The sequence below is a fragment of the Ochotona princeps genome, chromosome 1 (genome assembly GCF_030435755.1).
Source record: "Ochotona princeps isolate mOchPri1 chromosome 1, mOchPri1.hap1, whole genome shotgun sequence".
NCBI lineage: Eukaryota > Metazoa > Chordata > Mammalia > Lagomorpha > Ochotonidae > Ochotona > Ochotona princeps.
Window position 1 is genome coordinate 12,013,983 of NC_080832.1, and position 16,327 is coordinate 12,030,309.

Below are 16,327 nucleotides of genomic sequence, written 5' to 3' on the forward strand. Positions count from 1 at the left end.
TACACAGCATAAACAGAATCAGTCGGAGTAACAGACACCTAGGGCCTAGGAAAGATGATATCCAGGAATCGCACGACCCAGTGCTGGGCCAAAATTCCAACTCTGTTGGACTTGGCTCCTGTCATGGCCTGGCGTCACCCAAGAAACACTAAATATAGTTTTGTGTCTGATTGGTTGTATTACCACCAAAAGCATTCCCAGAGTAAAGCACAAACACTCTCCTCTTGTAGGAGTTAGCATGTCTCATTGTCTTCCTGCTTTGAAGGACTGGGTCAGCAGTGGCCCTAGTAATGACAACCTCTAACTGGCAAATGGCTGTGTATCGTTCTCTCTTGAATGAACTGGCCCCCAGAGAGCCTGTTGTGGGGGCTTTCTTACTTTCCCATATCTATGAACTCAACATTTATCCGAGAAATGCCTAGAGCATCACGGTTGTATGAGTAGGAATTTGTCATGTGATCTGTGTCCTGAGTGGAGTCAGTCTCTGTACGCCAGGGGTGAAGATGAGGCTTAAATAATTTCGATTTTGACACATTAGCTGTCTTTTCCCCTTAGACATGTGGTAGCCACCTTCTGCCACTCAGTTAAGGGTGAACTAATGTTGCTGGTTAAGTGCCCAAGACTGCAGACCAGGTGGCGAAACAGAGGAGCAAGTCTTCCATACAGTTAGCTGTTGTCCTCAGCACTGGATGTTAACTCATTTAAAAGGGAAATAGGAATTGACAGGAAGAAGGTTTTAGGCTTAGTCATAATTGATTGTGCTTTAAAACCTGGCCAGATAAATTTGAGACCCAGCAAAGAAACACTTCCCAAACCAGTATTCATACTCAGGTTTTGGAGGGCCACAATGAACTCATTCAGTAGACATCATTTCCCTTAATTTGTATTTGAAGAATATGTGACTTTAAATTTGAGAGGAGATTTTATATATATATATATATATGTGTGTGTGTGTGTGTGTGTGTGTGTAGACATATGTAAGTGCACACACATGTATAAATATATAAATGTACACATTAAAATGTGCTGTGCACAAATGGTGAAGAATTGTTGGGGAAATCTGATCATTGAAAGGCTCACTGTTTGATGCTATATATCAAAGAAAAAATGGGAGAAGGTAAATTCCTAGAAAAAAATACTTTATCTTCAATAAAATTTTTGTTATAGGAAGACAATGCTATGATGGTTTGAGAGAGTAAGTTAACTAGAAGATTGAAAAAAAGATATATATATATATATAATATGAAGATGGTCTCTGCTATAAAATAAAAATCTTCCAGGGATTTATGTTTTTCTTTGGCATGCATAGTAGTCCAAGCAGGACCTGACTATTCTGATAGCAACCTTGAAACTTTTAAAAATGTGGCTATCTGTAGAGTTAAACTTTGCTCTAATATTCTACAAGGAATCGAAGTTAAAACTTACATAGAGAGGTTCTTACTCCTACCAAGGCTGCAGCCACTAATCTGGCTGTTAGTCATACTGCTAACAATATCATGTGTTGTCTGCAGACAGATCATGTATCTCATTTTCCTGTACACTGCAGACTCTGTGAGAGCCAGCATAAGGCATCCATACTTCCTACTCTCCATCCGGTTTTCTAAGCATATGCTAGAAAAAGAAATATTTTCTTCATTTGAAAAGTGTGGACACGAAATTCAAATACTACAAGATTGGTTTGTAAAACCAGGATGAGAAAACCATGTCTCCTCTTCTGTGAGTTATTAATTCTAAGGAATCTTGAAGCCAACTCTCCCTGGAGCACAAAAGAGCTTACCACTGGCCAACAGTGTGGAAGCCCTCCAGCATCAAGGCTCACTGCTAAGCCCTCATCCTCACCCTCCCCACTCCCACCTTGGAGAGATTGCCTCACACAGAGCAGACTTTCTGAGCTGAATCTTTTCAGAGATCAAAATAATGCAAGGATCAAGCAAAATCCTATGAGTAAGTAATTTTAACAGGAAGAGGATAGTGTTTGTGTGGCATGGAAATCATTTTGTTACCCAACCCTAAGCAGAATAACCACTGCCAGACGGCTCGGAATCAATAACCCCAAGCAATCTTAGACAGAAAGGTGTGAGGAAATATTGTACTTAAACAAGAAGGCTGCTCATCTAAGCACCAGCCAATCGCATCTAAAGCATTCCCTGGCACAGTTTGTTTTCTTTGTTGTTTTAAAAATAAACCGTGAGGCTATTAAAGACACTGCTTTGTTAACTTTGCATATTACAAGGCTGAGTTTAAAAGAGGGGATAAGCCTGGGTAGCTGAGAGTGGTTTTAGAGAGATTATAGATCAAAACTATGGCTCCAGGTGGTACAGGCAGCAGATCAATAAAGAAATGCTTTATTTACAGGTTTGAAAGAGGCAGCAGGGAAGAGGAAAATCTATTTTAGATGTTTCTGTGCATCCTGGCTCCACAAACAAGACACCAAGGAAGGAGGGAATGCAGTAAACGCTTTCATTCTTTGTTTTTCTTCTTTTGAGGATATGCTCAATAACCCATAAGGTGTTTTATGGCACACAGTAGAAAAATTTAGCTTCACCAACCATCGGTCTGATATTCCCAAGAAACTGCAGAAATTTTAAAGAGACTGTTTATCTCTTAGCACCTTCCAAGTTTCACACTATATGTTGGAAAAATGAAGAGTAATCCTTAGCAAGAACACAAAGTGAAGTTCCATGAAGTTTGCAGTATATTTGATACATTGCTGTGGTCCAGAAACAGTGTAATAAAAAGCACACGAACCTTTCAAATGTAAACAGATATTCAGCAAGTTTAACAAAAACAAGGTGATAGATATGATTATAGCTAATCCCAAAGCGTATCAGGAGAAGGTGGGAAATACAGTCTAGGCTGTAATTTAGGAATCATAATACTAATATAACTTCCATGAGAGGAGAAAATACCTGGCTTTTATACATGTGTACATGAATAAAGAGCAACAAAATTAAAGGAATAAGTAATTTTAAAAGAGTGGCTGTTGGAGTATTATTTATAAACACCACAGCCTAAAGACCCATTGATTTTGCAAGCATCACAGAGCTGTATTTCCCTGGAGCAATGACTCAAGTTGTTCCCATCAGTTCAAAATCCAAAGGTGCCCTTATCCTGCCGCCACTGACTGCTGGGAAGACCAGAATTTGGCCTTGGGTCTGGTGTGCTTGTTAAATTGAAATGGCCAATTGAGCTGCTTTCTAAACAAGACAGTTGGAAAGTGAATCGTGACCAATCGCTCTTTAGATAGACTTTCAGCCTCAAAGCATATTAATAATCTGAGAACAGTCTCTCAGAATAAATACCTCTGCATTCGCAAACTACACCAGCAGGGTTTTTGATGTCATGCTTGCTAACCACCTTAGTAGACATTCTGCTTGTGTAACAGGCTTCCTATTATTGTTCCCTTTTAGGATTGTGTCTCAGTGATAACCTTATTTTTTCCATTAAAATTTCAATGAGCTCTGAAGAGCAAATTCTAAAATTGTTTTAATTGAAATATAAAATGACCTTGAAAATCAGTTATGTTAATATGCAAGACATTGCCTTCATTTTTTCCTTATGCCGGAAAATGTTATCAAACAGGCTGAAAGGACAGATGCCACATGTGTGAAGCCAAACTGATCAGCTTGATTCTTAAAAATGTCCTTTCCCCTTATCTACTCAGTAAGGACTTGTTATGAACTTGCCGGCAATTGCCTACCCAGCTTGCAATTCAATAAGAAGAGAACACACCATAAACTCCTCCCTACTTTCTCCTCTCACTTACCTAGCATCTCTCCAAGTGGTACAGTGCTCATTTTGAAATAAAATCATATTTAACAGAACTGGCAAGCACAATATAAAGAATTTCCTATGCCCTTCACCAAAATTGCTCAAACTTAATATTTTATCACATGTACCTTATTATCCATTCACGTAGCTTACACAGTAGAATTTATCTCCTCACAATTCTTCAGTTACTTCTGAGAATTGTAAGAGCAGCGTCTGTTCTAAGTCTTTCTCATTGGTTTATAGAAGGCAAATTTTTCGTATCTCTACAGTATCTTCTTACATTCAGGAATCCTCACATGATACCCCTCATTCTTTTACTAATCACATTAAATTAGAGCCCATTGTAATGATCTCCTGTTAATTAATTCCATCTGTAATAAGTCTATTTTCAAATAAGGTTACATTCTGACATTTGTTGAGAAGGGTGTGTACATGAATTTAGCAATCTGGGGAGGATAAGATTAAACTCACAGTACTTTATCGGCACCGGATTCTGATACTTCTTCATCAAATTGTTAATCCTTTGGTCAGAAATTGGCATTTAGCAACCAATCTCTCACTAATTATGAGGTATTGTAGTTTCTGGGCCATTTCTTTGGATAGTGCTTAAGAAATGTGTGTGTGTATACATACATATACATATATACATATATAATACACACACACATATATATATATAAAACTATCTAATTCTGAGTCCAGAACTATAGAAATATATGAATATGGAAAGGACACGCTTGCTGGGCTGGGCTAGGCTGTAGTCCCTATCAGCATGAGCTGGAATTCGAGGTAGACCAGGCCCATCCAGGTTGCAGCACCCACTGGCAAATGTTGAGGTATGGCAGACCAGACCAGACCAGGCCTCAGCACCCAAGCAGCACATGTGAGACCCAGTGGGAGAGGACAATTTGATACAGGGGTTGCATGGGGCTCCCCTGCTGGACCCCTACTCCCACTGGTGAGTATGGGTTGGGATGGAAGCAGGCCAGGCTGGACAGGGATACAACACCTGTTGACCTCATGTGAGTTGGATCAGGGTAAAGCCAAGCCGGGTTGACTGTTCCTACTGGTGCATACATAAGTCAGAGTGGGTGTGGATTGGTTGGGCTTTGTCACAGCATCAGCTGGCAGATGCTGGCACAGGGGGAGCAAATTCTGTCAACTTAAACTGCAGAACCACCTGGAGAGTGCAAGATCTGGGAGTGGGTGGGAGTGGGCCCAGTAGGGAAACAGTGGGCACCTCTCTCTTGGATTGCCACCCCACTGGTGAGCCTGAGAACCAGGACTGAGATAGGCATGGCTAGACAGAGTAGCACCCACCAGGATGTCGGTGGGCTGGATAGTGGGGCTGGTTGGATTGAACTAGTTTTCAATGCCCATCAACATATATGAGAGCTGAATGGGATGTGGAACATACTGGACCAATCTGCTGTACATACTGGCAAGCACAGGAACCAGGACAAGGGGCAGGCCTGGTGGGGGTTATTGCAGATCCTTTCAGGTAGGCTCCAACTCCCACTAGTATACATGAAGGCTGAGTATATGGTGGGCAGGACTGGGCTGGGCTGCCACATCCATTTGGTTTGTGTAGAAGACAAGGCTGAAGCCAGAACTGACCCAGCAATTGCAACCACCAGCACATGCATAAGCTGACTGGGATGGCAGACGCTGCATTAGCAAGCACACACAAGAATCAAGTCTGAGGTCATCTTAGATGAAATTTTACTGGGAATCCCCCCAACTGAATTGCTGGACTCAGAACAATAACCACGGAGAGAATTTCAGGTTCCATGTTCTGATTGTGGAGTGCACGTGTCAGAGCTGGATATCCTCAGTGGCTCAGATGAAACAATAGACAGCATATCCAAATATACACGGAGGATATGGCAGTACAGTGGAGCCTCCAAAGGACAACTGGCACCACAACAGAAGACAGAGGACAGAACAAACTGATCAACTACCCCAGCCAAGTGTTGACAGTGAATATCTGGACAAACGGAAGCTCTAAAGTGGATTATGTCAGCCAGTGGATTCTGGAGAGATTTCATCATGCTTGGAGTGGCAAGATTGGCAGTAATTCAGAACTGTTGAACTATCAAAACCTCCTGAGCAGAACCCTCAGAGCATGCCCCATATCAGGGACCTTAGGGTGGTGTCTGGTAGCTGCCCTCCATCCCAGGGTACAGTGGTGTTTGGGAGGCTGGGTGTGGCTTCTTTCCTTGTCTCTCCTGCTCTCCCCAGATACAGGAAGGAAAAAAAAAGAGAATGTGGAAATAGTGATTACTGGAGACCTGCTCCAGTTGACTGGAGAGATTGCAAAGGATGCGTGGAAAGGCGAGACGATAAGAAGAGATAAGGATAAGAAGCAGAGGCAGAGGAGACATGGACCACTATGGCATGATGCTCATAATGGACAACTCAGAAAAGTTGCCTTCTTTATTTATTCACAAATCATCACAAGCTTTTGCACAACATCCAATTGTTTCATTTTTGCTTCATTATAAAAGAATGATTACAAAATCAATCCTAAAAAATATTATTATTATTTTACTTCAGAGAAAACATTTTCAGCAGGCTATTATTCATTCAAACCTGCAGTGACCTGGCAGAAGCCAGGAACTCCACGGTTGGCAGCACATGCAGTTACATAGTGACAAATGGTTTATTTATATTCAAAATCAATTTTTACTAAACACAAACTAACTAATATTACTTAAAATACCAAGGGTACAGAATTAAAAGAAAAGATAATAAATGAAAGGAATTTATAAAAGCATATAACATAGATTCTTATTAAATCTTATAATTGATCATGCATTAATCACCATCACCTTCATCTACTACTGATGCAGTTGGTTTTTGTTCTTTTGTTAAAGGGCAGTGAAAGGGATCAAGGCAACTCAGCCAATCCAGAAACAGAGGGCCTTTACAAGAAACTTCCTTTTATCTTTATAAACTGTTTTCTTTCCCTAAATATGAGAGCCGATATAAGCTAGAAATTTTAAGCCATCTTGGCGGGGGGGAGGGGGGGGTTTCACATTTGTCTCCCTTGAGAAGATGCCCCATATACTTTTTGCTTTCCGTGTTGAGAAACCAAAATGCATCATATCATGTGCTGTAATAGTTCAGGGCACATGGTAAACAAACTGCACCTCCATGATTGCCATCTGTTCCAAGATATTATCACACCATTTCTTAAGGAAAACATTACTTACATTAGAATAAGCTTCAGGACAAAGGTAGGCACATAACAGGATGTTTGGACACATTGTGGGCTCAATTATACTATTGTATGCTTTTAGCTTTGTGTCATTGTCTTACGTCACTAAAGATGTTTTTATCATAACATGATTGATCAGTTTGAGGTGGTATACCAGTTACAGGAATCATCTCACATTTGCAGAAAAACACCACCACCACCCTCAGGAAAATTCTATGAAACATCAGAGAGGTGACTGAGTGTCCATACAATGGGGTGAGGTAGCAATGAGGTGACCAGAGACATTCTTCCAGGCTTTGCCACACAGCCAGAAACTGCTCGTAACCTTGGTAACTGAGGAGCAGTGCTCATCACACACTCATGCCATCTGACCCAACTGCATGGCTCCCCACAAGTGATCTCACCCTCCTTCCTGTAGCACTTGAACCTTATCACCCTAATCAACTATGTAAAAATCATCAAAGGCAGAAATAATTAATAATTAAAGAAATTTAAAAATACATGTCAACAAATTCAAAAAAATAAATCATACCATGTAAATCCTCTGAATCAAATGAAGATGATGAAATTGGACATAAATATTTATGGGATTCAGCAAACACAGTATTAGGAGGAAAGTTTCTAACAGTAAGTGCATACATCAAGCTCTCTTTTACAACAACAACAAAAAAATTAATAAATTATTGGCCCAATGAGCCTTAAAATGGGAGAATACTACTTACATTAATAAAATCGGAAGTGAGAGAGAGGAGATGCTATCACCAGTTACTGAAATAAAAAGAATCATAAGGAATTATTACAGCCAGATATATGACAAAACACTGAAAAATGTGGGGAAAATGATGAAATTTATGAACACAATTTACAAAATTGAGGCATGAAAGCATAAAAAACCTAAGTGAACCAAACACCAGCATGGAGAGAATCGACAGGATAGACATCACAGCCTGAAAAGGGAAAGGCCGGAACCAGATGGCTTCACCAGTAAAAGCTACCAAACTCATAAACAACTGATCCCGACTTGTTTTAACTAGTGAAAACAACTCAGAGCAAGAGAACCTTCCTAAACAGCCAAGAGCTAAAGGAAGTGGTGCACCTGCATGGTGACTTACCATGTTAACTTTCTGCCTGCAGCACTGGCATTCCTCAGAGCTCAAGCTCTAGTCCTGGCTGCTCCACTTCCAATCCAACTCCCTGCTAATGACCCCTGGGAAAGCAGCAGAGAATGGTCCAAGGTCTTGGGCCCCAGTGCCCACATAGGAAATCCAGGAACTTCTGGCTCCCAGGTTCAGACCATCTCAACTCTGACCATTATGATCATCTGAGAAGTGAACCAGGGGGTGGCAGATCTCTCTGTCTCTCCCCCTCTAATGTGACTTTCAAACAAAATAAATGAATCTTAGGGGGCAGTGGGGGAAGTATAAAGGAGCCCAGATCCAGGAAGGTTCCCAGACAGCTGATTTTTACTTTAGGAGTTCAAACAGACTCTTACCAAGAATACTATAGAAGGTTCCTCTCATTCTTCCAGTAGATGGTGAGGAGATTGAAGTAGTTTGAATCATGGCAGAATATTCTGTTTTATCAACAACAGGTGTTTTACTGAACTCTAAAACACTGGGGATTCATTCGTATCTTAACGACCTGGAAAGAAATACCCAGCTCCCAGTCACTCTAGCCATCTTGTCTTCTGTAGAGCTCACGGTTCAGAGGCATCAAAAGACTTGAATTTTAATTCAGGATCATAGAACACTGTCCCTCTACCATGTTTCACAAACACATCACTAAGACGCACTTACTGCAGGTGCTTAAACCAGCATGCCATGCCCTGCTCCCAACACCATAACATAGCTTAAAGGCAAGAGCTTACATGGAACCAGGCCTGGATGTGGTACAGATGGTGGAACTACTACACCTGAAATTGAAAATGACTGTGATGGATATGTTAAGAACTCTCACGAATAAAGCAGACATCATGGGAAGATGGACAAGGTGAGCAAAAAGAAATTCTAAACAGGAAACTAAGCAAAAGCTAAAGAGAACAACAGTTTATTAGGAATAAAAATGTCTTTGATGTACCCCTTACTACTGAGGAGTAAATCCATGTTCTTGAACATATGACCCCAAAATTTGAAAGTTTCAAAAAAAAGTGGAAAATCAAAGAAAACAATTGTATTCTACTTGAAATATGATTTTCTGTAAGTTTTTACAATCCATCTCATTTTAATTCTGGTCCATATCTGTTGGTATGGTTCAATAAATAATATTTAGTATGTATTTACAGAGGAACTACTGTAATATGCTGTAAAATCACAAAGAACCAGTGGAGCTGGAAACAGCCAGCTAGAATAGCCTTGTCATTGGATTCATTTGGCTATACAGCCTGTTATGTAACCCTGCGGGTTTCCAACTATAAATCTATAATGCCACACTACTGAAAACAGGATGTGGTCCATTCTCCTTGCATGACATTGCAGAACCTTTATGGCTCTAATTTGTATTCAAGCTTTCAAGCACACACTTTCACACTTCTCTCATTGAGAAATGATGCTCCAGGGCCTGGCGAGGTAGCCCAGTGGCTAAAGTTATCACTTTGCATGTGCAGGGATCCAATATGAGCATAGGTTTGTATACCAGCTGCTCCACTTCCCATCCAGTGTCATCTTTGTAGCTTGGGAAAGCAGTTGAGTATGGCCAAAAGCCTTGGGACCTTGTACCTGCATGGGAGACCTGGGAGAATTTCCTGGCTCCTGGCTTCAGATCAGCCCAGATCCTACTGATGCTGCCACTTGGGGAGTGAATGAGCAGAAGGAAGATCTTTCTCTCTGTCTCTCCTTCTCTGAAAATCTGACTTTCAAATATAAATAAATGTGTAGGCCCTGACTTCCTAAAAAGGACTCAAAAAGCGCTAGCAATCAAGACCAAAATAAACAAATGGGACCTCATCAAACTAAGAAGCTTCTGTACAGCAAAGGAAACAATCAACAAAGTAAAAAAGCAACCCACAGAATGGGAGAAGATCTTCGCACACGACATAGGTGATAGAGGGCTAATCTCCAGAATATACAAAGAGCTACAAAACAACCAAAATACCAAAACGAACAAACCACTCAAGAAATGGGCACGGGAAATGGGCAGACATTTCACAAAGGAACAAACCCAAATGGCAAACAAACACATGAAAAAGTGCTCAAGTTCCCTGGCAATAAGGGAAATCCAAATTAAAATATCAATGAGGTACCACCTCACGCCAGTAAGACTGGCCCACATGAATAAAAGCACCAACAACACTTGTTGGTGAGGTTGTGGGGAAAAGGGAACCCTACTCCACTGCTGGTGGGGCTGCAGGTTGGTACAGCCGCTATGGAAATCAGCATGGAGAACATTCAAACAACTCAAAATCAACATACCGTATGATCCGGCAATAGCACTCCTAGGAATATATCCAAAACACCTGTTTTATGAGAAACCAACATGCACTCCTATGTTCATAGCAGCACAATCAGTAATTGCAAAAACATGGAAGCAACCAAAATGCCCATCAGCAGAAGAATGGATAAGAAAACCATGGTTCATCTACTCCATGGAATACTACTCAGCTATCAAAAAAAAAAAATGCAGTTCTTTGTGGCCAAATGGGCCAAACTGGAAACCATAATGCCAAGGGAAATGAGCCAATCCCAAAAGGTTAGATACCACATGTTTGCCTTAATTTAAGATGAAATGATGTCAATATGAAAAATAGTACATGTAAAATGTAATATTATCTCAACCTCATGTGGTTAAGAACTTGTATTTTTTATTAACATATCAGTTACCCAATACTCTGTCCACTAATTTAAAAACATTATAAATTATTGCTGATGTTATGTTGGGGCTTTTAATTGATCAGGATGACACTACCGGCTCTACCTTCAGACCAGAGATGGTCTCCCCAAGAAGCCATTGAATTTATCTGGACAGTAAGATGCTGGACTCTATGTTTGGTATATGCTTGCAATGAAAGAATCTCAACTGAACTTGAGCTGTGGCAATGCAGCAAGGTGGAGGAATCCACCATCGGGGGAGGGTTTGGAGAGGGGTGGGGGGAATCCCAGTACCTATAAAACTGTGTCACATAATGCAATGTAATAAAAAAAATAAATAAAATGTCAACATTCTGTAGTTTGAATGGAGCCTTATAAAATTCAGATGCTAGTTAAGTAATCTGAAGAGGTTGAGCTTTTGGGAGGAAAACGCAGTGAGAGCTGCTGCCTCACAACGGAAACCAGGTTCTGACAGAGGAGGCTTCTCCTGGTCATGCACTGGTTGGCTTTTCTGCTGTGTGCCTTGCAAAGATGCAGCAGGGAGACTCTCAGAAAGCCAAACACCTACACTTGCGCTTTGGACTTTGCCGCCTCCAGATCTGGGAAATAAATTTCTGTATTTCATTAACTTTCTAGTCGGTGGTGTTATGTAACAATGGATTAAGACAGAAATGCAGTACAGTCCTAACACCGAGATCAACTCAGAAAAATAAAAAGTATGTTTTCTTGAAGAAACAAATGTTAACTAATACAATTTTGTGCTGGAGCTGATTATTCATTTCTTCTATTATTTTGACACCGTTAACAGCTTTTATTCTCTAGTTTTAGTTGCTATCCTATAACCGTTTAGACCCTGGCACACAAACATAGAATCAAAAAGCAAGGATTAGAGCTCTCATCAAACTTAATCTTTTCAAAAGTTATATGAAATAAAAGCAGAATCCAAAATTATATTAAACCAGTGTTATTTATCAAACATTTAATCACTTACAGCATCATAGACACAACAAAATAGATGAAGTCATACTAGAGTAAAGCATGACGTGCCCTTGAGTAGCTCACAGTGTTCTGGGAGAGAAAAATCTCAAATAAAAACAAAGTAGAAATGTGCGCAGAGTCATAAGGGAACAAACTCCCAGACTCATAGATCTTACAAAAGCTCTCTCAAGCAGAGGGATCTCAACCACGTGGAGCAAATAGCATTCAGACACCATGAGTGCTTGAATTAGAACTGAGTGGCACATAGCATCAATTTTAAAAGAAACAATTTTATGAAAGTTGGTTCCAGCTCTTCTAATAGAACATACTAGTCAGTTTTCATTTGGGCATTGCCTCTAAAAAGCACCTCTTTCCAGTTCCAACAACACTGGATCTCCATCTGCAAAGCCTGTCCCTGAACCTTTTAAAATAGAATAATGCGCACAGTCCACAGAGGTACCATTAAAGTGATTCAAAAGATTTCAAAGGCTGTCTCCTGATGGCGTCCACCAGTACACGACCGCTTCGCTTCGGGCCTCTGCCTGCTTTAGACTGTATGGAGCAATTATGGCAGATGGCTTTTACAGCTTGAAATCAAGTCTTTATTTTGAAGTATCAGAGTCTTTGCTTAAAAGGTCCTTTAAAAAGTGCTAAAACAACATATAATTCATTCTGAGACTCAACACCATCTTTGAAATGTACTTTTTTTTTTTTTTTTTTTTTTGTTTGTTTTTGTTTTTTTTTTGTTTTTTTACTTTTTTTTTTATTATTATTAATTTCATTGCATTATGTGACACACATTTTTTTTTTTGCACTGGAATTCCCCCCGACCCTCCCCAAACCCTCCCCCTCCCACAGTGGATTGCTCCACCCCGCTGTATTTCCATAGTTCAAACTCAGTTGAGATTCTTTCATTGGAGGTTTTGACCAATCGTAAAGTCCAGCATCTAATTGTCCTGGCAAATTCAACGGCTTCCTGGTGAGACCATCTCTGGTCCAAAGGCAGAACCAGCAATGTGAAGTTTAAATATTTTCAATATACATTCATTTTTCCCTTCCCCACTGTATCTTTTTCCTGATACATTAAAATTTTTATCTCACATTTGTGTCTTTCTAAATACAAGGTTTTTATGGCATCAAGTGCATTTCTGGAGATCTTGCTCCGCCCACTAAAATAGCAATTCTTTTCAGAGACTTGTTTCCCATAATACAAATGATGAGCAAGTTGGATAGGCCTTTTTCCTAATACAATGTCAGACACACTGAAACAGGTATTCTCAACTATCACAAAAACATGAGATGATTTCATGAACAAGCTGTGAAATAACTTAATCAGTCCTGGCATTTCTGGAATGACCTATTTGTTTTCACTGCAAATACTTCCATGCCAGTAACAGCCACTCCAGATATGATGTGCCTATTCAGAACTTTGCTAGACATTGAGATAGAACCCTAAAATGCCCTCAAACAATCCTCTAGTTTAATATAGGCATCACAAAAGCATAGTGATGTTTAAATTTTTACTGAATATAAATTAAATAGAAGGCCAGGAGTTTAAAATGCTTTAAATGTATCTTGAAGTTTTTCTATTGAGTAGTCTCAATCATGTTAGAGGTATAAGTTCTTGCTCGGGAAGTGTATTTTCTATTATCCTGTTTTATTTTGCATAATGTAACAATACCATTGGCAGATTAAATTTTGAATGTCGGTAACAATAGATCCAGATTTAGGTTTGCCAGGATAATAATGCATCCTTGTGAACAAAGTCATGCAAAACTGTTCCTGCTGGCAAACTTCTTAGTTTTTATCAGTGTTATTCAAGAAACTATTTCAGTCACTATTTTTTAAAATGGCCTTATGTTATCAAATAACAGATGCATTATTTATCAAGAATTCTGTGTCATAAGTGTTTTATAACGCTTCCAAAGAAAGTAACCAGGCTGTTAATTTACAAACAAAATACTAGAAATAAGGGGATCTTACTCATTCTGACATAGAGCAATTCTCACCCAAGACCAGCTTCCTACAAAGCATTTCTCTTCATGCAAAATCACTGACTTTATGATTTTTAACAGCTCGATTGTCACTCTGAACATACGTTCACAGCCTGCTGTTCTTGTGGGATATGAAACATTTATTCTCTAAGTTAATCAACTCATACTTTCTGAGTGTCCAATTTGCCCATCAGATACTTCTTGAGACAACAAAATAACAAAAGTTGTAACACTTGGATAATGTATAGTTTCTGTAAGAGGTAACAGAGGAAAAATATTAACATAAAAATACAGCAAAAGGTCATGCAGTCTATAGAATGCCAATCCAAAGCTTTGAAGAACGGATCAAATTTGAGGTAAAAAAAAAAAAAAACTTGAGAACCACGTGCATAAACAATTGAAGTTTTTAATATTTCAAGCATTTGATGCTATGAGATCCAACAGTATTCCCCTAGGGATCCATGTTCTTACAAAATCTATAAGGATCAAAACCAAACCAAGTAATAGCTTCACATGTCACTTTTGGAAAGATAAGGGGAACAAAATTTTAAAAAGTTAGCAAAGCTATCAGGAGGAGGAACAACTATGCTCCCTTCCAGAAAGAGAAATGCAACATTGCATAGAGGAAAAGTAGTGAGTAACTGTCAGACGCAAGGACCAGCACTGTGACTTAATGGGTCAAACCATCGCCTTGTAATGCCAGCATCCAACATGGGCTTCCGCTTGACCCAGCCACAACCATTACATTCATTAGAGGAAGTGAACACGCAGATGGAAGATTCTCTCTCTTCTCTCTCAATCTCTCTCCCAACTCTGCTTTTCAAATAGAGAAAGAAATTTTATGCAAACAAGCAAGAAGACAAAAATAAAAGCCCAGACATATTTGAAGATACAGTGTAGTGTGTATCTTTCTTTTTTAAAAAAAGATTACTTTATTTTTATTGCAAAGTCAGATATATACTGAGAGGAGGAGAGACAGAGAGGAAGATCTTCTGTCAGATGGTTCACTCCCCAAATGACCACAATGGCTGGTGCTGCACCAATCCGAAGCCGGGGCCAGGAGCTCTTCCAGGTCTCCCAAATGGGTGTGGGGTCCCAAGGCCTTGGGCCATCCTCGACTGCTTTCCCAGGCCTCAAGCAGGGAACTGGATGGGAAGCAGGGCTGCCAGGATTAGAACCGGCACCCATAGGGGATCCTGGTGCATTCAAGATGAGGACTTTAGCCACTAGGCCACCACTCCAGGTCCCTGTAGTGTGTATCTCTATTTCCAAACCAAGGACAGACTCCAAGTGAAACTCCTGAACTTATCTTGACAATAGAAAGCTTTACTCGCTGCCATTGCCCACACCTGCAATGTCAGGATATACATGAATAGCGGACGTATGACTGATTTTGAGGGACTATGCTATTATAATGACATTGGGGAAATTGGGGCTGGGAGTGGGGAGATTTGGGGAAGGGGACGGGAAATTCTAAGCCTACGGAACTGTATCATGGAATAATAAAATAAATTTTTAAAAACATGCCCAATGAAGACCAGGAATTACCAGTTAAAGGTTGTCCTATATAATTTCTTTTTAACCTTGGTGAGAGGTATTTCAATGAAACAGTGATAGGGAGAAAGAATAAGAGAATAATCAGATACAGAAACTATAAAAAGCTCATTGATAGAGTTTTGCTGCAAAAGATAAAAATTCAGGGTTAGCAAGAGGATATTAAAAACAATTTGTGTCTCATTTGTTTTCTATTGAAGAAATTTCATGTTCATAAGTCAATTGTGATGATGGAATTAAATAAATTTTGTTCTTCAAAAGAAATGTTGAAGTCCTAAACCCCCAGAATCTGTGACTGAATATGACCCTAGGTGGGAATAAACTCTTGGGAAATACGACCAAGTTCAATTATCCTGGGATAGGGCTGAGTCCTTCTGGTATTTACAATCCTTATGAAACCAGAGAACCTGGAGCACAAAGCCAAAGACATAAAGCGTAATTAATGAGGGACAACACGGGGATTACAGTGCTTCTTTGGCAAACCACTGAGCACTTGGGATAGCTGGCAATGCCAATGGCTGGAAACAAGGACAGATTTTGTTCCAGAGCCTCCAGGGACAGCACAGCCCTATCAACACCCAATTTTGAACTGCAAGGCCAGAAAATGGTTAAAATAATAACAATAACAATAATAATAACTTTTCTTTCTAGGGTACCAAGTTTATGGCACTTTGTTCCACCAACATTTGAAATTCAAAGGGATTGATATTTATTTCAGGGTTCTCTGGGTGTAATCCCCTGATGGCTTCCTTGGATTGTCTCAAAACAATGACAGACATTTTTATGCATTTTTTAAGGCTTCTGGAATTTGTTTTTAAAAACATGTTCAATAGTATAATACTTTGTTTACCTTACTAATTAAGAAAAGAGCTGGAAAGGAAAAGATTTGAGTAGAAAAATGTCTCAGGAACATAGTTAAACCACAAGGAGCATCTGAAAATGATACTGACTTGCTTGTGACAAACCATAATACCTTTAGAAAATTTCATTTTCTCTAGTACGTTACA